This window comes from Grammomys surdaster, unplaced genomic scaffold (assembly GCF_004785775.1).
Source record: "Grammomys surdaster isolate TR1022 unplaced genomic scaffold, NIH_TR_1.0 64, whole genome shotgun sequence".
In the NCBI taxonomy this organism is placed as follows: Eukaryota; Metazoa; Chordata; class Mammalia; order Rodentia; family Muridae; genus Grammomys; species Grammomys surdaster.
The window spans coordinates 4308996-4332843 of NW_021604566.1; positions in this window are offsets into that span (position 1 = coordinate 4308996).

Genomic DNA, 23848 nt, shown 5'->3' on the forward strand with positions numbered 1-23848 from the left:
CTCTGTCTCTCTCCCTCTTCCTCACACTCTACTCCCTCCACATTTCTTTTTAGTTTCTTTTTCCTTCATTTTTAGTTGTTGAGATAGGATCTCAAACTCCTAATCTTTGCACTCCAGCTTCTATGGCATTGGAATTACAGGCATGTGCTTTCCTTTCTGACCATTTAGATTTTTGCTATAGTGTTTGTGATAGCTATTCTTGGTTGTCAATTTGATCACCTCTGGAATTAATTAAAATTCAAGTGACTGGATGAAGAAAATTTTCTTAATTAAATCATTTGAAGTGGAAGATCCACTTTTAATCCAGATCTTCTGAGGTGGGAAGATTCATCTTTAAATGAATATATATTCATATATATATTCATGTATATATATTCATTTAAATATATATTCATATATATTCATTTAAATATATACATATATATGTATATGTATACATATATATATATATATATATTCCTAAATAATCATTCCACCTCAACCTGTAGAATAAGGAAGACCTCTTTGTCTGCTTGCTTTTATTCTCCCTGGCAAATCTATTCCTTCATTCTCATTAGTGCCTACTTCTTCAGGTGTGCACTGAAGACCAGCCGAGATATCTGTCTTGCAGCCTGAATAACTACTAGATTGTTGGACGTTCCATTAGTGGGCAGCCATTATGGATTAGCTGACCATAGCCTGTAGACCATTCTAATATATCCTGTATGTGTATGTGAGTATACTGTGTATGATAATTTTTATCTAGAATATGCTTCCCAATTTGCCATCACAGACAGTTACTGAAGCCTCTCCAGTCACTGAAAGCTCTCCTAGAAGCTCAGAGAGTACTGAAAGTATATGCTGCCAACTTTTTTACAAACTTAAGGAGACAAACACATTTAATTATCCTACACTGGATAAATCAAAAAATAGTAAGTTCTATGATAAAATAAAACAAATTCTAGCATCTCAGAATATCGTGAAGAATAACAATAAAATTAGTAATACAATTAACTGGTTCCAGATGTGTATAAACATTCTAAAGATTTCTAAGTGTATCCTGGAAGAGAATCTTCTCTTCAGAAGCCACAGAGCTCAAGCTCTGGTTGTACAAAAAATAGATATATCATGTAATTATGACCTGGTTATTGCTTTAATTTGAAAATTAACTATAATATAAGGAGATATGATTGTGTGTCAAGTAGTCAAGGAGTGGCCTTGTGATAGCTACTCTTAGTTGCAGATTTGACCACATCTGGAATTAATTAAAACTCAAGCAGTTGGTACACCTATGAGGGATTTTTTCTTAATTAAATCATTTGAAATAAAATGACCTACTTTTAATCCAGATCTTCTGAGGTGGGAAGATATATCTTTAAGTTAATGTGGACCACACCCTCGGCTGGCAGCTTATATTTAATCCTTTATAATCCCTCACCCCGGGATATAGAAGTAGGAAGATTTCTTTGCCTGTTTGCTTTCACTCTTGCTGAGAAGCCCATCCTTTCACTGGCATTAAAGCCTGTTTCTTTGAGATTCCAGCTTATTCTGAAGACTAGCTGAGATATTTAGCCTAATGGATTGAACAACTATTGGATTCTTGGATCTTCCATTGGTACACAGCCATTATTAGAATAACTGAACCACAGTCTGAAAGCCAGTCTAATAAATCATTCTTTACAGAACAGGCTGTAGGTCTCAGCTACTATTCCAGAGCCTGCCTGCAAGTCACCATGTTCCCTACCATGATGATAAGGGACTAGGCCTCTGAAAGTAAAAGCAAGCACTCACCTAAATGTTTCTTTTATTTTTTCTTTTTCTTTTTTTTCTTTTTTTTTTTGTTTTGTTTTTCGAGACAGGGTTTCTCTGTGTAGCCCTGGCTGTCCTGGAACTCACTCTATAGACCAGGCTGGCCTCGAACTCAGAAATCCGCCTGCCTCTGCCTCCCATGTGCTGGGATTAAAGGTGTGCGCCACCACAGCCTGGCTTAAATGTTTCCTTTTATAGAAGTTGTCTTGGTCATGGTGTCATTCCCAGCAATAGAAGAATGATTAAGAGGGTATTGATAGAAATCTGTAAACATCTCTAGGAAACTATTCCAATGAATTCATCAAAATTTGATTTGCCTGATTTAAGTCAATACCAAGAGAAACCAAATGTTCTGCACTCAGGCAAACATAGAAACAGTGGAGATGAGAAACTCAACTGTGCATCATTTCTGTAGAGATTCTCTGTAGACAAAACTGATGTAAACATCTGACTGTCCCACAGAATAAGGATATAAAGGTTACCTAAACAAAATGCCAATTAGCTAGCAAGACGAGTGGTTTTTGTCATACTGTTTTTAGTAGTTATTATCATTCTATATGTTAGAATATATATCATTTTGTATGTAGTGAAAAGATTGTAGCTAAATAAAATTTTCATAAAAATATTGAACCTTGAAAATAAGGTGTGATTTTTTTAGAAGGCGCCACGTTGATGATTTTTTTATATTCTTCTGTTATCTTTTTCAAACACCAAACATTTTTTATGATTTTTGTCTTAATAATTGTCTTATTTTCTAAAAGCTTATATTACCAATCTCTGTATAAAACCATGTTTGCAGTGTTGTTCCTGCCTGGCTATTAAAGAATTGGTCATTCTGAAGAACTTGGGCTCCCTGATAACACTCACCCAGGAGGCAAGAGCTTCACCTACCACAGTTAATAAATGAAGAGAATAGATTTGGAGATTGGTCATCAGTACAAGAGCTTGTGCTTGTCAGTGATGTCCAGGGCACCCTGTTCCCTAGGATGGCTCTGAAGAGGGTAGCCACACAACATCTATTAACTGCCTCCTGCAGCTCTAGGGCTTATGCACGACAGAAATCAGGATCAGCAACCTGGATTCATTATGCTCAATCTTAAACACCAAGCCAGTGTTAAAAGGTACTGCATTGTTAAGAAACAAGAGAACAATTGTCTGGGGCTTTTTGAACCAACTTCTTGGTCTACACTAAACAAATATTTAGAGACTGAGCTTCAAGAAAGAAATTGGAAGGCCTTCTCTCCCATATGACATTCAATCATGAATTTGGATGTTACTGAGTAAAACATAGTCATATGCATTCTGAGAGAGAAGGAGCAGCCCCAAGCAGACAACTCTTCACTAATTTATTTCATCCTTATTATATTTCTTTAAACTGCTAATGTAGTGTTTTATTTATTACTGCTCATCCATATATAATTCCCTATTTAGAAAAGTGCACCTAACATTTTCACCCCAAACTTTATAAATTACATTGATTTATTTCCAACTCCTAAATCCAAAACCATTTGTTACAACAACAAAACATCCTGTTCCTCCAGGAACAAAGTCTACTCTCTTACTGTGTTGGGAACGTTGACAGATGGCCAAATGCGGTGATAGCTTTGATTTTAATGTGTCTTAAGAGAGTAAATGAAGCAAAGGGAGTCTTCATCCCCTGTGAAAAGTTGGATTTTTGTGTGGCTTGTCAGCAGCGCTGCTGTGTGGTTCTCACAGTCGAGTGCATTCCCACTCAACCGTGACACTGGCTTGGTGGAAAGCCACCTCAAAGAAGATTTTTTGTTTTGTTTTGTTTTGTTTTCCTTATTTTTGTTTTGGTTTGTTGTACTTGTCAGTAGGAGTAGAAACAGAATTGACAATGCCAGTTAGTAATTACAACTACAGTTTCCATGGAGTTTGCAGAGTTTTTGATTTTGAATTAAGTGAAGTACAGAGAATCACTACCATCATAAAGATGGTGAAAGTCAAATTTCCAACAACCTCCCCACTGGCAACTTTAATGTCTACTATTGCAAACAAGGGAGACAAGCATAGGTCACTTGCACTGAATTTTGGAGGTCACCAGGAGACATCAACAGTGGACAAAAATAAAAACTATGAGAGAGCAATGAAGTCTCATTGCTGTTGGGTGACATGGCATTGTAGACTACCTTGAGATTCAACTTACAAATCTAACATACTGAAAAAGTGGAGAAACACTAAGATCTGGCTGTAAGAGCTAAGTTCTATGAAGATTTTGCCATCGAGGCTCATTTAAATGGAAGCCTGACCGGACCAACTGTGCATATTACAAATTTGAGTACAACTGTGCTTCATAAACTGTACCAATATTACATAAAAAGAAATATAAGTCATGAGAGCATCAGGCATTTTTCTGAAGGGTCATCTTTAAACATGTGCACACATGACTTCTCAGGCTTACCTGTTTAGTTGGTCTTTCAGAGCCTGTAAAAGTCACAATTTAGTGTCAAAATAAATAAATAAACGAACAGATTCTGAAGACTAAAGAATTAAACTTAATTAAATCTTGCTTCTACATTCTAACCTTGGAAAAGTGTCTGACCTTGCTTCTGTGTCATGGGAATGGAGTAAGTTTATAAGCTACAATAGGTTCCCTCTGTTAAGTCCCCAACTTCACTTGTCACTCTGTCTCCAGAAATCACATAGCTCGTGTTCCACTGACACAGAAGCTTTCTGTTTTGAGTCCACTTTAGGAATGTGAGATGTGTCCGAGTAGTATTGAGAGAGCAGTCAACCCATGCAGCACAGGGCCCTCAGCGCCATATCACATTAATCCTTTCTACTGCTGAATAACCATCAAGTCCTGTAACCAGGACATTCTGTTAGGGAATAAAAATGATTTCTGAGGGACACCATGTTGCATGGTAACATCTCCCTCTGACAGGATATTGACATGGAGGCACCCTTCAAGAGAGCATTTTATCTGCAGGCATCAGTGTTTCTGGGCATTTCTGCATTTACTCAGCAGTGCTGCTGTGTGGTAGGAAGCAGAAGATGGAAAACTCAGCATGCCATACACGCAAGTAGAGGCAGATGCGCATCTACAATGTACACTGAGTGTACATGACTGAAGACACAAACATGACAAGATGATCGCAAAATATTTAGAACTGAGGCAAAGTCAATTAGAGTAAGGGTAGAAAGTCAAGTCTTCCATCCACAGACTAGTGGTGGCCAGTCACAGAAAACAACTTCCCTTCCCTCCTCTCCTCCTTTTTCCTCCCTTGTATAGACTCATTAAGCACCCTTTTGCCATACTCCGTTCTTAAAGCAGACACACTGTGTTTGTTCAGATTTGAGTCCCAGAGGGCTAGCACTAAACAGCCATGCAAAGACATTCTCTCCATTTTCCTAGTGGAAATCATAGGTAAAACCAAGTAAGTTCATGAAAACGCATCATTAGAAACATACTTGATTCTACTTCACTTTGCTTCTGAGACTGAGACCTGCAAGGCAAAGTGACTTCATCCGTAATGATAGCACTATGCATTTTCCAGCTTGACTTACAGTTTTTCAGAGTGTGGTCATATGAGAATGATATGCATTGGGGAAATGCCATTCTCAAGAGCTGGAAAGACTGCAAATTTGGTGAATTACAAGCCCATACACAAAAATCCAGCACAGTGGCACACTCACTGGCCAGCCAATCTAGCCTACTTGAAGAGTTCCTGGCCAGTGAGATTTCATCTCCAAAAAATAAGTGGATAGCTCCTGAGAAAAAACATCGGAGATTGTTCTCTGCTCCCACACACATGTGGGTACACACACACATACACACACACACCTACACACACAAACACACAACTGTAAAGAAATGACTAGGTATATACATATACACACAAGCTGAAAAAATGTTTTTAAAGACACTATTCTTCAAAATTTTAGGGCAGTCCAATACTTTCTCCTCCTGCAGGAGGGCAGCAGCTACAGCAGCTCCCATTGACCACAGAGTCAGGAGGGAAAAGAATCCGAGCACTTCCAATGAAACTCAGATGTAGCTAGGAGTTCCACAGAGAAATGATTGAAATAGATAAGCAGATGACAAGGACATATTCCACAATATGTCCAGTCTATGACTGCTGACTGCGTGTGGCTAAGGGCAGTGTTTTAGGTCACTTTCTTTTGTGTGACAACTCCACAAGCAAGCGCAAGTTAGGAGACAAAGGAGCATATTTATCACTGAGGGAAAAGGCAGCAGAGATTCAAGTAGATACTATGGAGGAACACTGCTACTGGCTTGCCCACTACCTTGTTTTCTGCTAGATTTCTTATACAGAACAGACGCACCTGTCTAGGAATGTTGATGCTCATAATGGTCTGAATCCTCTCACATCAACTGTCAACCATGACAATTCCTTACATATATGGCCACTGACCCATCTAACTGCAACAATTCTCCAATTGAAGTTCCCTCTACCCAGATGACTCTAGGCTGTGCTAAACAAACAATAGAAACTAACCAGGACATGTAGCAATGAATATAGCCCAACAGAAAATGATAAACTTATTTAAATATTTTGTCTGCTGGATATACATCATACAGACCAACCAGAACTGCTCCACATGTCACCAATGGGACATCTTACACTTGTCCTTCATGCCTGTCATCTTATTTGCTGTCTGTTCTGGCTGGAAAACTTTTACTAAAAGTAATTCAGGATATTTTTAAAAAATAAAAGAAAGAAAAACCTTCTCTTGAACAAGCTGTCATTATGAGTGTATAACTTGAACAAATATTGGGCACAAGGTAGATGTCCTGGCCTTGGGCTGATATTTTACAACTGTCCCATTGAAACTTTCGACTTTAGAACAAAAAATTCTGAACTTACACTTTCCACTGGACCCTCCGGTTCCTACTGTTCCCAAATTGTCCTTATCCTTATCCTGGCAACTTTCTTGTTCAGCAAGTCAACAAAAGGATCTTTCTCTGAAAATTTCTTCAGAAATCTATGAACACTAAGAAGAAAACACTGGTACAATGGGAGATAGGTTGTTCTAGTAGAAAATCTGTACTTCAATTCAATTCAATGTAAATCCCATCATCCCTGAGCATATCATGGGTTACTTGTGAGATACAATGCTGGCACCTGAGACGCAGGTGGTAGTCCATCGACTATTGGTCCTAGAAAGGTCATAATAAAATGAGGATATAAAAGTCAACTTATAGATTTAAGGTGCTAACTATGTAGAACAGATGTAGTTTACACACGTTGAAAGTTACAAATCTAAGGCTTGAGATCAATATTATATATGAGATCCAAGCAAGTCTTTTTACACATGATTGTCTCACAACTGATTATAATCATAGTCTTGATCAATTTCTCTAGAAATGTGTTAAAAAATATAACATAATTTGCAGCATGAATTGGTCATTACTTGTGCTTTAAACCTGAGGGAAGAAAAAAAAATCAATGAGCTAAAAGAACGGCTTTAGAGTTATTCCCCTCCCCCACCCCATTTTAATTCTCCCACCTCTCTCTCTCTCTCTCTCTCTCTCTCTCTCTCTCTCTCTCTCTCTCTCTCTCTCTCTCTGTGTGTGTGTGTGTGTGTGTGTGTGTGTGCGCGCGTGTAGGTCAAAGGAATGCTCTAGTGTCAGTTCTGCCCTTCTACCCTGATTGGGGCAAGTTCTTTGGTTGTTTGCAGATGTATATGTCAAACCATCTGTCCTACAAACTTGCTAAGATTCTCTCTCATCTCTCACTTTGCCTTGGGAGCCTAAGGACCACATCCCCTAGGGAATACACGTGTGCATTAACACACCTGGCTTTCCTTTGTTCTTAGGGCTCAGACTGCCATTGTCACTACAATGTGGAGTATTGGCTTCTGTCCATTTTTATAATTAAATTGATGCATCGACTTTCAACCCAACAATAATTCATTACCTATATATAACAGTCAGTAATAACTTAGATCAATAGATCACTAGTTATACAGGTGTTATAAAATAGGCTTTTCTATTCAGAAATTAGTTTTATTCTTAGAAGCAGAACTTGACCCCAACCAAAGCAACAGAAAAACAGCTACAGAGATAAAAGCTTAAAACATACCTCTAAAATCCTAATCATTATTTCTGGTGTATTAGCTTAACTTAAATTTAATGATTAAATTGATAATTTTATAAAGTATGTCAGGTTATCTCTCATTGATCCTACTCAGAAACATCATAAAGGAAATTTCTGGAAATTAAATGCTTCACAAGTGTTCTGATAGTTCTATGGTATCTTCATCAAAGTATTACCAAGACAAAAAGATCTTCAAAGTCTGCATTAGTGTTTCTTACTTGGTAGAATGAGGGCTTAAGAAGCCAAATGTGAATACTTTGACACTGGACACCTACTGTGGTAATTACTGTTGTATTGCTACTTTAACAATGACCTGTATCTGCATGTACAGACACCTGGCCTACCACTGTTTCAACAGGGATCAGGTCATCCGTTCACAACAAACATTTGATGGACATTTTCATGAGCATTGCACTCCACATTTGTTCTAGTGTTTTCATTTGAATTTCTTCATTGTTAAGAGCCTGGGGGGATCCCTAAATGCTAGACCTTTATCAGTGAATACGTCTGCCCATGGCACAACTTTCTATGAAATCCAAACTCTGTGAAAGAGTTTTACATAGAATTTCACAAATCCAATAAGCTTCCATCTGCCTACATATTCCAAATTTTACTTTTTATTTTAAGGGAGCTAACATTTACATATTATAAGATAACCATTTTAAAATAGGTAACACAATGTTGTAGCACCATTACCTCCTCCCACTTCCTAGAAATTTCCCTCACCCCCAAAAGAAACTCCATTCCCTCAAGCTGCCATTCCCTCCTGCTCTCTAGTACCTACTAAGAGAAAACCATTAACCTAATCTGTGTTTTAGAATTTTCTTCTGGTGGAAATTTCATACAAACAGAGGACCATATGTTGATTTGTATACTAGCTGATTTTACTTTGTATGGTTTTCCAAGCTTTCCCACACTGTAGCATGTGTCAGAATACCATTCTTTTATGATTGAATGATACTCTTTCCCATAGATGTTCCATAACTTATTCATTTTTTTCTTCTATGTGTGAATTTTACCTTGCTCCTAATATTTGCCTGTTTTGAACAGAACTGCTAAGAGATTCCATGTTTAACTTTTGTTTACTTAGCAAATTTTACTTATTTGAACTGCTGGGTCATAGAGGAAATGTGTGTGTATTTTTTTGAGACGTCACTAAACCGTTCACAATGACTGTGTAATTGAACATTTCTACCATTAGAGTTTTAGGCTTTCAGTTCTCTCAACGTCCTGGCCAGCACATGCTATTTTCTAACTTGGAGTTATAGCCAACCTGATCTGTGGTAAGCAGCATTTACTTGTAGTTTGATTAGCATACCACTATTGCCTGATACTAGCCATCTTTTCAGATGTTTTGTAGCCATGTGTATACTTTGTAGCATGTTGATAATTGAAGAACTCCAACAAATCCTTTGCCTGCTTTGTGTAGTATATGTACATGATCTAGATATTAGTCTTTGTTAGATTTTACTGTTACCTTAATTTACCATTCATCTTATAAGATTTCATGGATAAACCTTAAGAGACTCCATCTGTAAGCTGGATTCTTCTTTCATTATAAAGTGAAAGAACTCTATCAATCTTCTACGTGCTCCCTACCAGGAACTGATTTAGTAATCGTATAGCTATTTCGAACTCTCCTTCCTGTGTTTTCTACAATCAGCCTCTTTCTTATTCTTCCTTCAGTTTTATTTCATATTCCTTGTTTGAAAATTTATGTATTTTCACACATTTCAATTAATTTGTATAAAGTGGTGAATAATTAATTCATGAGACTCTCTCTCTGGTCTGCTGGTAAGAAGAGGAACACAGTAGGGCATAACTGGAATGAGGAACTAACAACATTTGGCTTTCTGTCTCTCTTACACCTTTATCCATGTTTTCCTCCTTTCAGAAGAAACTCATCACCTGTCATCACTGACTTACATCCAGCACTGCAATCTGTGCAGTTATTCCCACATTACTGAGTACCTCCTATTGACAACTTCACGCCATGAAGGATGAATCCATCTTCCCTAAATCTTATGTGTCCCATGTCTAGCTACACAGTTCTTTTGTAAAGATTGGTGGCATTTCAATAATCACATTAAATAGTATAGTGGATTGAATAAGAATGGCCTTCATAGGTTCATGGATATGAGTACTTGGTCATCAGGGTGTGGCAATATTTGAATGGATTAGGAGGTGTGACCTTGTTGAAAGAAGTGTGTCACCAGGAGTGGGTTTTGAGGCTTTCAAAAGCCCAAGCCAGACCTTTTGGCTTCCTCTCTTCATGCTACCTGAAGGTCCAGATTCAGAACTCTCAAGTACTTCTCCAGCATCATATCTGTCTGGATATGTCCAGTTTGGTCAGTGTGAATGTAGAGCTGGAAGTGTTAGAACAAGGACATAGGAAAGACGTGCTGTCATGCTTCCCACCATGACAATGACAGACTAAACCTCTGAAACTGTAATCCAGCACCAATTAAATGCTTTCCTTGTAAGAGTTGCCATGGTCATGGAATCTCCTCCCAGCAACAGAACACTGACTAATGCATTTTCAAAGCCTTGTTAAGAAATGATGTTGGGGAAAGAGGAGAGATGTGCCAGGGACAGGGATGAGAGGAAGACCCAGGGAATATCAGATATCACATTAAAAACCCTGAGCATACACTTTGAAGAAATGGTGGCCGTGCCTCTATAATACCACAAAGAACAAAATACATCAGTATTAAGCCTTGCATCCTTTATTTAAAAAAACATGGATCTAATGGAATATTTGTGTGCAGTAGAGAGTAGATGTGGCCAAACATCATGGATACTTCTATGCAATGTGAAAGGATTCTGGCAATCCATGTGAGAGCCATGCATTTTAGGAATTACACTTGGTGTAACAAATAATAGTGCTTCTGAGAATCACTGCTGACGTTAACCTCTAATATGAAGAGCTTTAGAACCATAAGGCATTTTAATTAGCCATTTTATTTCTGAAAATTTTGAAAAATAATATATATTTATTGATCTCAGAAACAATTCAACTCATGAAATAAAGCCAAATACTCATAAAACCTAGAATCACCATAAAAAGTTTCAGTTGCATGAAAAGGTAGACCTTGGGTTTCTGACCTATATTTTCACCTTGTGTTCCTTCTACTATCTCTATCAGAGTGCTCTATCAGTGAGACCACATCCTTCCTTTTGTACATGAGGGTGTCCACTTCTGGGGCAAAGAGATTTTCAGCTATTCTAAGTCAAAGCCTAGTACCCAGGCTCCCCAGAGCCAAAGAGAATAGTTCTATCTGCCTGCTGACCTTCATACATCATGCCAAAGTTTAAGCATCTTGGATATCAGCAGCAGACACAGCTATAGGACACAGCAGCTTAATCAAGTGAATGACTATTGAGTGAACCTAATGAAGAAAACAGTAAGCCCTAAACTCAGCAGCAATATCCACATTCCACCGGTTAGCTGAAGCTTTCTGCTCTTTCTAACACAACCTGGGATAACTTGTCTTCTTTCAAACTTTGGATTTCCTGCAGGAAACCCTGGAATTCTTTCTGATTTATTTCCCTTAATGATTCCTGAGTATTCTATCTCCTAGCTTTGATTCACTTTACTTTGGACACAGTGCTTGGTGTAATCTTATCAAATACACAGTCAGTAAGGATGGAGAGATGATGCAACTGTGTAACCAGAACTAACTTGTGACACAGTAGATGCTGGAGCCGTTGGGATTAATTGGAACATGGTAATAATGTGCCAGCAACTTAAATCCCCTGGATCTGTAATCCAATTTGGAATTCAAAGTTTAATTGGTCATAATTTTCAGAAGACCTGTCAATGAGGTCTTCAGTGTCTCACCTATTTCAAATGCACAAATGGAAGTGCTATTTTCATGAAGTTAGAAAGCCCTGGCTGCATGGAAGTTGGGAAGAAGCAACTGAGTATTTCAGTATAGAAGCTGCTATGCCTTCTGTTTTTAGCAAAATTTAAAGTTCATCCCAGGACAGAAATCTGGCTCTTGATGAGAGAGAATCAGGTATAAGTACACAACCAAATTATTTCAAGCTTAGCCAAGGTCACTTACCATATACCTTAACATTCCATTCCAAAAAGCTAGGACCACACTAGTATAAGTCATATGATAAAAAGTTGTCCTGATATAGGGAAACAAAAAACAAAAAACAAAAAAACCAACACATCATTCTCAAGCACCTTTGGTGCAGGTTAATAAGCCATAAACAAATGCCTCCTCCACCATGGCTAAGCCTTGCATCCTGGACCCTGAACCAGGGCCTCTAGAGTAGGAAAAGACCTCAACTTACCAAAAAGCCCTCTCTTGCTTTGACTGTCACATTCTTTCTTCATCTTCATCCCTAAAAGAAACCACCTCTAGACTCCATTTGGCTTGCATTCATGCTAACATATGCTGTGACACGCCTGACAACAGCAATTGATTTAAAGTGATGCATGGACACTTAGCTGGCCCTCAGCTATGATCTTTATCCTTCCAGACCTACATTGTTTTTATATTGCAGCCATTTAGAACATGTTGCTAGTGAGTTCTGAAAAGGCATCTGAGAGAAATGGAGACATCTCCTAAATGCAGATTGGGGTAACAGATTAGTATGAAAAAAAGACAAAACACAATGGAACTCAATAATCTTTACAATGAGATCAACTTTAAAAATAAAATTTATATATGTATGTATATATAATATATAAATATATTTACAAATATGTACATATAAGCACATGTATATATACATGTATGCATACATATATGTACATATATAATGTGTGTATATATATGTATATATACATGTATGTGTATATGTACATACATATGTAGGTATATATGTATACATGTATACATATGTGCACATACATGCATATATGTATATGTACATGTATATTTGAATATGCATATACATGCACATATATATGAGATAATAAATGATACAACGGTCATTTTACCTTTAACATTTTATTATATCTTTTATTTGTATGTGTATGCATGCATGCATTTGTGTTCATGGCACACAGATTAAAGTAAGGAGACAACTTGCAGAAGTGGATTCTCTCCTTACATTAAGAAAATTCTGGGGATCAAATTCAGTTCCTCAGACTTTGCTATAGACACCCTACTTACTGGGACCAATGTTACCTTTATAAATATTGTTTTCAAAATATGACTACAAAGCTCTAAGAACCCACTGGGGAATCACATTGCCTTTCTTTGGAACAGCACTGTTTAAGAGGCAAAGCTATGTTTTTCAAATAGTTCCAACAGTGTCAAGATTAGGTGAGCAATGACTATAACAAATGAACACCAGAGGCTCAGACTCAACCCTACTTAAACACACCCAGAAGGACCACACACAGGGTTAAGCATTTTAACTTTCCCCTGTAGGAATTTATTTACAGACTGGTTGAAAACAAGCCCATGATGGAATTTCCTTTCTTCTTTGCTTATGACAAGAGAAGCAGAGTGGTGTACCTACAAATGAAACATCACAACACAAAGCAGTGTTTCTCTCTTTAATCCTACCCATCTATGACCTGACCAACAAACCAATCAGAGTCTAAGCTTTTCTAAAGATTCAGGAGCAAGTGAGCTGAAATTTTGAGTTCTGAAATGCTGTCAGTCCTAGACATGAGACAGAAAGCTTGTACCAGAGTGAAGGAAAGAGATTCCTGAGCTATAGACACCTTTAGTCATGCTTTGCCCTTTCATTCCAGAGCTATTGACTCTGGGCATTTGACCTTCAATTCTGATAATCTGTGTTTTCTTGAGAAGTTAAAAAAATTATGTCTATTTCTGCATTTTTCTGTGAGATTTAAGTTAAACCATGTAGACCAAATTCTACCCTACATACAACCAAGAGTCAATAAGGATAGCAAAGGATCAGAGGCGAAGGTATAGGCAGCCAAGCCTAAGGAAGGCCTGATTTCATTCAATAGGACCTACACAGGAGAAAGAGAAACCTAAATCCTGCATGCTATCCTCTGACCTCCATATGTTCCCTGTGGCACATTCATGCATAGCCCACGGCACAACTATACAAATGAACAAACAAATAAATGAAAAACAACAAAGTCCTATCACTTTATCAATTTTAACTGCAATCATGAGGCAGTGATTTAATTTTTCACAATGAGTGATACTCAAGATGGTAGCAGCTGCTAGCAGCTGCAGGGCTGTGAGGCTTCTCCAAGGAGCATGAAGGAGGCATCTCCGAGGGGAGATGCATTGGTGGAGGATGAGCCTGCAGAGCCTGCAGTATGTAAGGAGCAATTCAAGAGGGAGATCTTAGCGATGGGTAGAGCAGCATGGGTGGTGGAGAGAAGCTGAACTGGAGACAGTCAGTGGGAACAGGTACCAGAGTTGATCTGCAGCAGACAAGGGCAGCTCATTGAGGTGCTAGGATGCTCAGACCACCACCATGCCCACCTTGCCCTGTTGCCAGCACTACCATAGGCACAGAGGCGAGGGCCCTGAGGTGTGGAGAAGCCTTGTGAGGTGCTCACCCTGCTGAAAAGACAATGCAAGGCCATGGTGCTGCCAACAGGATGCAAGCATGATGACTGTGACACGGGGCTTAGGTGGGGGGGTGGGAAGAGGCTGACATTGAGGGCAAAAGGTGTGTGGAGGCCATGTTGTTGTCTATGGTCCATGTTGCTGCCTCGAAAAGCCAGGCTGATGTACATAATTCACACTGCAGCCAGAGATCATATTAATGACCACAAGCTGGGCTGGCATCAGATATTATGTATAAGTCCATGACCATGCTGCTGCCAACTGCTATGGGCAGGAAAAGGCTTTTTGTTTTTTTTTTCCTTTTGTTTTTATTTTGTTGGTTGTTGTTTGCTTGGTTACTTTGCAGTGGTATCAATGACTGCAGACTCATAATTGAGAATGAAAGACAATGAAGGCTTTTGTGAGAACACCCTGCTAAATAAGCAATCTAGTCAGGAAACCATTGCAAAGAGTTCTTTAAAACTGTGATAAAGATGTTGAAATGTTGTTCTTTGAGGTTGATGGTTTTGCCAGGGGGTAGGGGCATAGGAGGGTAGGGAAGGACTTAGTTTTCATTAATGAGCTGGCCAATAGGGATTACAATATGCTCCATTGAGTTTATCGGCACCACAAATTGGACTTGGTAGAGTTTTGGGGGGAAGGGGTGGAGGAAGAATGGGAGGATAGACTAGGGAGGAATGAGAAATGAGTATAATTCACATTGTATGTTATTTCTAAATAATTAATAAAAATATTATGTTGGGGGAAAACATTTCAAAATGTTGCTCTAAACAGTGTTTCGTTTGTTTAAAGTTAGTGGTTAGCAGTAATGTGTGCTATGCCTACCATGTGAATGAAATGTCTTAGTTGAAACCATCACTGAACAGTTCTCGTACCATATTTCATTCAGCAACTTTGCTGTGAGTCTCATAACTCAACTCCCTCTTCAATCTGAAATCAATTACCAGAAATTTAGGCAAGTCCCTGGATAAAACTGCCTCTGAAAAATGTAACCTTGCAAATTAAAAACAGCAACAAACATAATAGAACATTTGAAGACACACAAATCTGCTATACATTTCAAAAAATGCAATAGCATCGAAAATCTAAACTAAGCCTCAAATACCTGGATCTCAGTGGGAATATAATCCTACAGCTTTCCTCTTCAATTGAGATCCTAAGCAAAAATGGTGGCATTGCGCTGAGCAAAGTGGCAAGAGTCAGGACAGTGGGAAACACAGACCCAAAACCAAGAGGAAAATGGGGATTTACTGATAGGGAAAATGCACAATGTGGGCCAGAACCATGTGGCCAGTGGGCAGGCCACATTGGGGTCAGTTAGAAGATCACATGTCAATGCCACTGTGGAGAGAGGTGGGTGGATTCCTATTTGTCTTTTACAAATACTATGAACATTTGATTGGATTGTTCAGAAACTGATTAATTGCTTGTGCTGCAAGCTCTCTCCTACCTCTCATGTTCTGAGGTTTCCCAGAACCTTGTTAATACAGTAATCCTGTCTGATTTCTGATTCTGTTATGCATATTCTACTTATGTTCTCTCAGTGAGGTTTACCAGTTACCTCTGCCAAGCAGGCTGTATTTGGTCCTTATTGCTTCTTGTGTCATCTTTCCTAAGTGTCATAGTTCACTTCTTCCTGTATACGCTCGACACTGCCACATGCAGCTCCTTGTTCTCTCGGTGCTGAATCTGACTATGCATCACCTTGCCATTCAACATCTCATTTCTTTTCTACAGCAGGATTCGCCTCTAGATGCTATCCAAAGGCCACTCTCATGTGTCTGGCTTTCTTTCCAACTCAGAACTTCCTTTTCTATTTTTTAAGTATCCAGATATCTGTCTACAAGCATCATTTCAAATAAAGTATCTACCCCCAACACCTATCACAATTATTGGAAAGTAGTCGAAATAGATAAAAGTAAATTTATTCAGTGAGAGAAAGAAGGATGAAGGGAAGTATTTTCTGGGCAATGTGAGTAATAGGAAATCTTAATGTACCTGAAAAGTTGTGTTTTTTTTTTAAGAAAAGGCATAGATTTGTTAAAGGTCATAAAATAACTCAAGATTGGGTAGAATACTCATAAGTAAGCTAAAGTAGAGGAAAATAAGGAAGATGAAATAATAGAGCAATAGATGCTAGAGAGGAGACGATTAAGACACAAAGCGGGTAACTACCATCACCATCTTCTCTTTCCAAAAAGATAACTACCATGGAAGGTTTGCCCAATTCATGAACTTATGTGTACATACACAGTAAACACTGAGGCAAAGGCACAAGTCTGGTGAATAAGTAAATTCTCATGTTTCCTGCAAAATTACAATAGCTTAAGAGTGGAAACTGCCTAAGTGTCCAATCAACATTTTCACATAAAAGGAAGTCCTTTAAAAAACACAACTGTGCAGAGAAAGAATAAACAGTGGTTATTCAGGCAGAGGATGGAGTTTAATGAAAAGACGTAGTTCAAAGGATGTAAAGTAACAGATATGTAGCATGAACAATTCTAGGATGCTGCTGTGATAGAAGATGACTACAGTTACTGACAGCTTGTTATGTGCAGGATTTTTGCTGAGCAGACTGTAGACTGGTGCACTGGTTAGTCAGTCCTATGTCCACCTGGCACACAGACAAGAGTTACCTGAAAGAAGGGAACCTCAAGGGAAAAGATGACTCCATAAGATCCAGCTGTGAGGCATTTTCTTGATTAGTGATTGGTGGGGAAGCCCCAGTGTGATTCCAATTTTGCTTCCTCTCTTGGGGTGTTCAGACACCACTGCACACAGGGTGGAAAAGAATGAAGCAGAACCCAGGACAGGTGGATAAGCAGAATCTTGGTTTTGCTGTGAGTACAGAGAAAGGGATTGGGGTGGGCTCTTCTAGTATAATTTTAGTGTTACAGCTCTTTTAGATGGTATTCAGTGAAACAGGTCTCTTAGATGATATTCAGTAAAGCAGCTTGTGCATATGTTTTATTTGGAGTGAACTAGGGCTGTATAAATGTTCAAGCGTGGGAATGGGTTTTTCACATAATATATATTGGCTGAGCCTTAAGGTACTGGGGATGCCTCACTTGCATGGAGAAGCATTTCAGATGCTTGCTGGTCAGGTTCTTATCCAGAGAAAGGAAATCGAACCTGTAATTTCACCAAGAACACTTCCTCAAGTAAAGGATGTGGGGGTTGGGCTCCTGAGATAAAGTCAGGTAGAGAAGAGGAAGCCCTGCTGGAAAAGGGAGTCTTCCATTTTGCATTGAGATCACAGAGCTCTCTGATCATGGTAGACTACAACTTTAATAGCAGTGTTTCCAAACAGCCCAGCCCATTGAAGGTGGTGGCATCCCTGGGCTGGTGGTCCTATGCTTTAGAAGAAGGCCCGGTTGATCAAGCTGTGAGAGCAATCCAGTAAGCTGTACAATGCCCCATGACCTACCTGTTCATTAGCTCCTTCCTTCAGATTGGTACCCTATTTGAGTTACTGTCCTGACTTTGTTGATGAACAGCAATATGGAAGTAAAAGCCAAAACAAAACAAACAACAAAAACAAGCCAACAAAAACCAAAAATCCCTTTCCTACCCAACTTGTTTGTTGGCCATCCTCCTTCATTGCAGTAATAGAAACTATAACTAAGGCATCTAGCATCAAGAAATAAAAGACTATAACTGTGAAACTGACACTTCAATTGGTTTCCCTATAGACACCTTTCTACTGTCTAATAGATCCAAATTTGATCCATATATTATGTATACACAATAAAATTTGCTTTAAAAATAGTCTAAATCAATAGAGTAGTCTCATGATAGGAGCCCTAGATGTACCCACACTGCTGACCACAGGATAAGAGGTGGAGAAGAATGATTCCTTCTCATAATCTGATTTAAGTTTAATATCTGTATATTGCAAGACAACATAAAAAGGAACACTATACATCTAAATTACTCCTAAGAATAGTCATGATTGACTGAATCTCAAAGAACACCTATTAAGTTATTAAACAAATGATACATGAGTTTATTAGCCATTTGAGGATATTAAACAATTTCTTGAAGTCAGAAAAATAGAATCTTAGTACATTAGCTTGAAATCTATAAATCCCATGGATTGCATACTAGAAGATTTAAAAATATTGATTCTTTATAAATCTCATTTTCAACTTTGCCATTGGTTTGCTTCCTAGAGGCACGGTCTCACTGTGAAGTTCAGTCTAGCCTACCACAACCTACCTAAGATTAGTATTATAGGTATATAGGCTTGTGCCAGCATACCATGCCTGATTTATAAATCACATTCTAATTACACTTTTATTATTATAGCCTCTGTCACACTGGGATGGAGACCACTTTACTTTCTCTGTCTCTTTGCCCTGGACTATAGTCATAACAAGTTAGCACATGAGGAAGAAAACAGTAGATGGGCACTCACAGTCCCTGTTCAAAATATGCAAAAAAAAAAGAGGCAGGGGATGAAGGATGTAAGAGGGTTCAAGATGTGGGAGTCCACAGACCTGTATCTCTTATCCACAGCAGCCTGACTATGTTGGAGTACCTCAAACCCTGAATGAGTTCTCTATGGGCTGCTAAGGTGCATGTGGCAGCATGCTTTGGAGAATAGGCTACTTCTGTGTTTTGCCTGGCACCTCTCATGGCAGGTGGCCGGGCATATTGAACTGACAGACATGTGAAAATGTTCAGAAGTCATTATACTATGTCTTTAAATAGATGGAGACTGCGGTTAACAAGAACGCAGAGCAGCCTGAAGCCATGGTGATTTCCAAAAGGAGAGCAATAGAGGCTTATAAAAGGCCCAGGGAAAGTAGAGAAACTAAAAACTGAGAGCAAGTGGCTCAGTAGAGTGGGTTAACTGGAAGACCTGCCAGTCACTAAGGGTCAGCTGCAGATGAGGGATTCTGGGGAAAAGACAAGTCTGGGGAGCGGGAGAACATCATGGAAAATGTCAAGTTGGATTCAGGATGTGAGCTTGAGTAGAACCTGGGAAGAATGAACAAATTATTGTCTAATTAGATAATTGTTGAAGACAGGGAAGTGAATTGCGTTTTCTTTCTCAAATGTGGGGAAATAACAGGGTTCTTTCTTTCTGTGTTTATTTATTCATTCATTTATCTATCATCTATCTATAATCTATTTCTGTCTATCATGTACCTATCGTCGGTCTGTCTGTCTATCTCTTTTGCCTCCCCTACTCCTGAAGATTAGCAGCATACCCATTTCAGCTCTATGCTATTGAAAGACAGAAAAAGAAAGTAATGAAGCTAGTGAATTTGTCTTCTCTCACTTTAGTCAGAGAGATTTTGATAGAATTCATGAAATTCAATCCAGTGTGTGTTTGTTACAATTCTTGGGTGATACATTCTAGAAGAGTAAATATTTTCTTAAAACCACAGATGACAAGGCATATTTAACATAGAAAATTATTTACAATTCACGAACAAACAGCCTTTAGAGTAGTTTTAAAGAGACTGCTTCCTCTGAAATATACAATAATTATTCACTCTCCAGCAAATAATAAAATAAATATGTCTACATACATGTCTCTACTTCTTACTAAATTACTTTATGTTAATATTATTGTATAATCAAAGATAGAGAAATACAAGAAGAAAACAGAAAAACAGAAAGCGTAGTTTGACGTACAAGGAGAAGTCTGTAATACCAGGTCAGCTCTACCTATGACTTACTTTAAATACCACCAAACCTCCCATTGAACTATACATATCAAGAAGTCTCTCTCCTGACACTCATTGTTTTGAAGAGGACATGGTTTTTCATATACATTCAAAACAAGTTAGGAATGATGGCACACACCTTTGACCTCATCTGTAGGGAGGCAGAGCCAGACTGATCTCCATGAGGAGATCATCTTGATCTACGTAGGAAGTTCCAGACCAGCCAGGTATACATATTGAGGCTCTTTCTCAAAAATATTTCTTAATAAATAAATTTAAACATCTATGTGATCCCCTTAAGGAAGTGTGAGATAATCAGATGGTGAAAGAGAATGTTTCCAGATCTTTTTCTATGCAGGGTGGCATGACACTCATATATGAGAGTTCTAAAAACCACAAACAGGAGGAAAATCTCCTACAATAGGGCCACAGATTGTTTCCTGAAGTGCTAACATAGGAATATGTGTGTGTGTAAGTGGCTATAGCTTCCAAAGGCCTCCCTGATTATCAGTTGACCATAGGATTCATAATAATCATAACTGGCCTTCCATAGGCTCCTGAAGGCTCAAGAAGTATATTAGTGTATTACTTTTAAGAAAGATCTAATGCTGTATTGTTCTAATTAGACTAGAAAAATGAGCTAATTTCACAGAGCCTAAAATCACACTAAAAATATTCTTTGGGTCTTTCTTTTCTTGGCAGCCTGGAACTACTACAAAATATTTGGTATGGCACAACATATTGTCTCAAATAACAGTAAACATGGACATATTTTATTAACTAATAACAGACTCTAATACAGTTTAGCAGCCAACTATGGTCTTCTATTTTTTTCAGACGCAATGGAAGAAATGGAGTTTGGGCTTTTTTTTATAGCAAAACCATACAACAACCATAGTTCTGGTTGAAAGCTCCTGGCTAGTCCCAGGTAGAAGAAGATCATATGCAGCAGCTAGTTCAACTAGAACATTAAAATGAAGAGAAGTGTACACCATGCACATATGTACATATGTATGAGGGCATAAGCTCGTAGGCATGCCCTCATGAAGATTCTTGTTATCAGAATGATGTGAGAGGGACAGAGAGAAAGAAAGAAAAAGGCATCTGATACATGGGTAGCAGGTATGACCTTTGCCTTTCACTTGCATGTGGGGAAGGCAGGTTGCCATCTGGGTCTAGAAGAAAGCCACACTTGTAAATGCTTGGTGATTCAGTGCTCATAGCCTTATTGGTAAATGATGCAGGACCCTGGACATAGTGTTAAAAGATCTGTCTTCTTGTCTCTCATCTGGACACAAGCAGCTGCTTTCTATGGCTGATTTTAGGAACAAAAGAGGTTGAGAAAATACAGTCTTACAATAAAAGGAGATTGTCATAATCTGCTTGATCACAAACTGAAATTTAAGGTGGCAAATCTCATAAGGATGTAGGGTTTTAGTAACTCTTTTCCTTGAAGAAAAAACAAAAACAGAGAATAGTGGCTATATCATTTATGAGAAGTTCCAGTGCTTTAGCAACATCTGGTGACAGATGTTCCCATACAAGTTACAAAAATGTCCAAGCACTCCATCATGCTTTGTCATACACATCATGACATGGTTTCTGTTGTGACCACAGTAGGAAGAGGCACACATTACAGTCGTCACCATGTACAGTATGCTAGTAAATCACCGGAGTATCAAACTCTGATTTGGAATATGATAGCTCTCATCTAGCTTGGAGCTCTAAAACAATTGAGAATTGGAAATGTAGTCACTGCTTGGTCCAGACACTAGATTTTAAAGAATGCCTTTCTACTAGGTTTTATGTTTCAGAGTTTCTTAGAAACAACATGACCAGTATGAAATTATTTGATCATTAGGAGCACTTCAAATGACCAAAGTAGGATACAAAAACAAGGCATCATCAATGAAAAAGGAAAATCAAAGACCAAATTGTCTTCAGGATATAGTGAGTTCAGCTTATATATTGTGACCAAGAACATGTATCTCTAATGCATGATGGGTTCCTCATTAATAAGGTATTCCTTCAAGAGCCCACTTTCATATTGTATCTTTGCTGTGTGTATTTGTCCAATAGAAATTAACAAAAGCATGTTCAACAGAAGGCAGATCCCATATTTCCAGCTTTCCCAGTAGTCTAACTGAATTAATACCTTATACTCGAACCAATTATCCATTACTGGAAGACAATTGACAGGCAGAAACCATGAATCTACGGTTTTGGAAAAAGCTAATGGAAGATTCAAATTCAACCAGTAAAGACACAGACACACAGACACACACACATACACACACACATACTACAGAGAGGATCATACTGTGTAACTCACTCTGTAGCCCATGCTGGCTTCACATTCCTCATTCTCCTGCCTCTGCCTCCTGGATTTCAAGGCCTCTCTGTAGTAGCTTGAATAAGAATGGCCCACATAGACTCATATCTTTTTATGAGTCATTACCAGGAAGAGGAACTATTTGAGAAGAGCAGAAAAATTAAGAGGTGTGGCCTTGATGAAATAAGAGTGTCCTTGGGAGTGGGCTTTGAGATTTCAAAAGCCCTTGAAGACGCAGTCTTCCTCTCAGCTGTAGAATCAGGATGTAGTTCTCAGCTACTGCTCTAGTGCCTGCTTGCATGTTGACATAGTCCCCAACATAATGATAATAGACTAAGTCTCTGGAATTGTAAGGAAGCCTTTAATTACATTCTTCCTTTTATAAGAGGTACTTTGCTCATGATGTCTTTCACAGCAATAGAAGAATGACTAAGACACTCTCCAACAGTAAGTCTTCCATGTTCCTCCTGAAATGTAGGAACCATTATCACTGAGATACAATTACAGGAAGATCTGTATGATATCAGAATTGTGGAGACTGAGGAGCACAAGATGGCTTGGTGGATAAGATCATTTAGTGTACAAGAAAAAGGACCTGTGTTCAACTTCACATAATGCCCATAAAGAAAATATGCCTGCCACACCAGTGCTGCATTTGGTGGTTGGGAATGAGAAGGAAGATTACTGATGTCTGCTGGCTGGCAGCCCAGCTCTGGGATCAGTGAGAGGCCAAGGGAATGATACAGAAAATTATAGAACAGAACTTCTCAAGTTCTCCTCTGACCACAGCATGGCTCACAAACACACAGATGATAAGTGTGGATTTATTGTATTGATGAAGTATGCTTCAGAACAAGAACAGAAGTCATCAAGAAGAGTTTTTTAAGTACATGTAAATATATCATTGATTTGTTCCCAGAAACAAGTGTTTCAGCCTCATTTTAATATTTGCCTTAACATCTGATCCCCAAATATCTTCCCATTAAACAACATTAGATGTCTACACTATGATAAGTCTTCAATTGTTTATTGAAACAAATTTCAAAATTTAATTCCCCATCCCATAATAAGTGTCAAGTAGTATACATGTTATAAACACTGTTTAGATGCACACACTAAAAGGATGAAATAAATTGAAGTGCATAAACACAGTTGAATGTTCAAATGCAGAAAATCTTCCCAAAGCAAGTATTGCCTCTTTTCTTACTCGGTTAGGCAATTGCTACTGGACGGTCTCTTTGAGATATTATTACACCCCATTCTATATCTGTGAATCAGGGAACTGTCTTATATAATATTATGTTTTAGATGTATACCTCACTTTCATAACTGAATTGTACATTATAGCTCAGTTTAATCAATAAGGTAGAAAACACAGGTGCAGGCAACAGTTTGGAGTTTATACTCTTCTGGTTTTAGCTCTTGCAGCCCAAACACTCTTTCAAA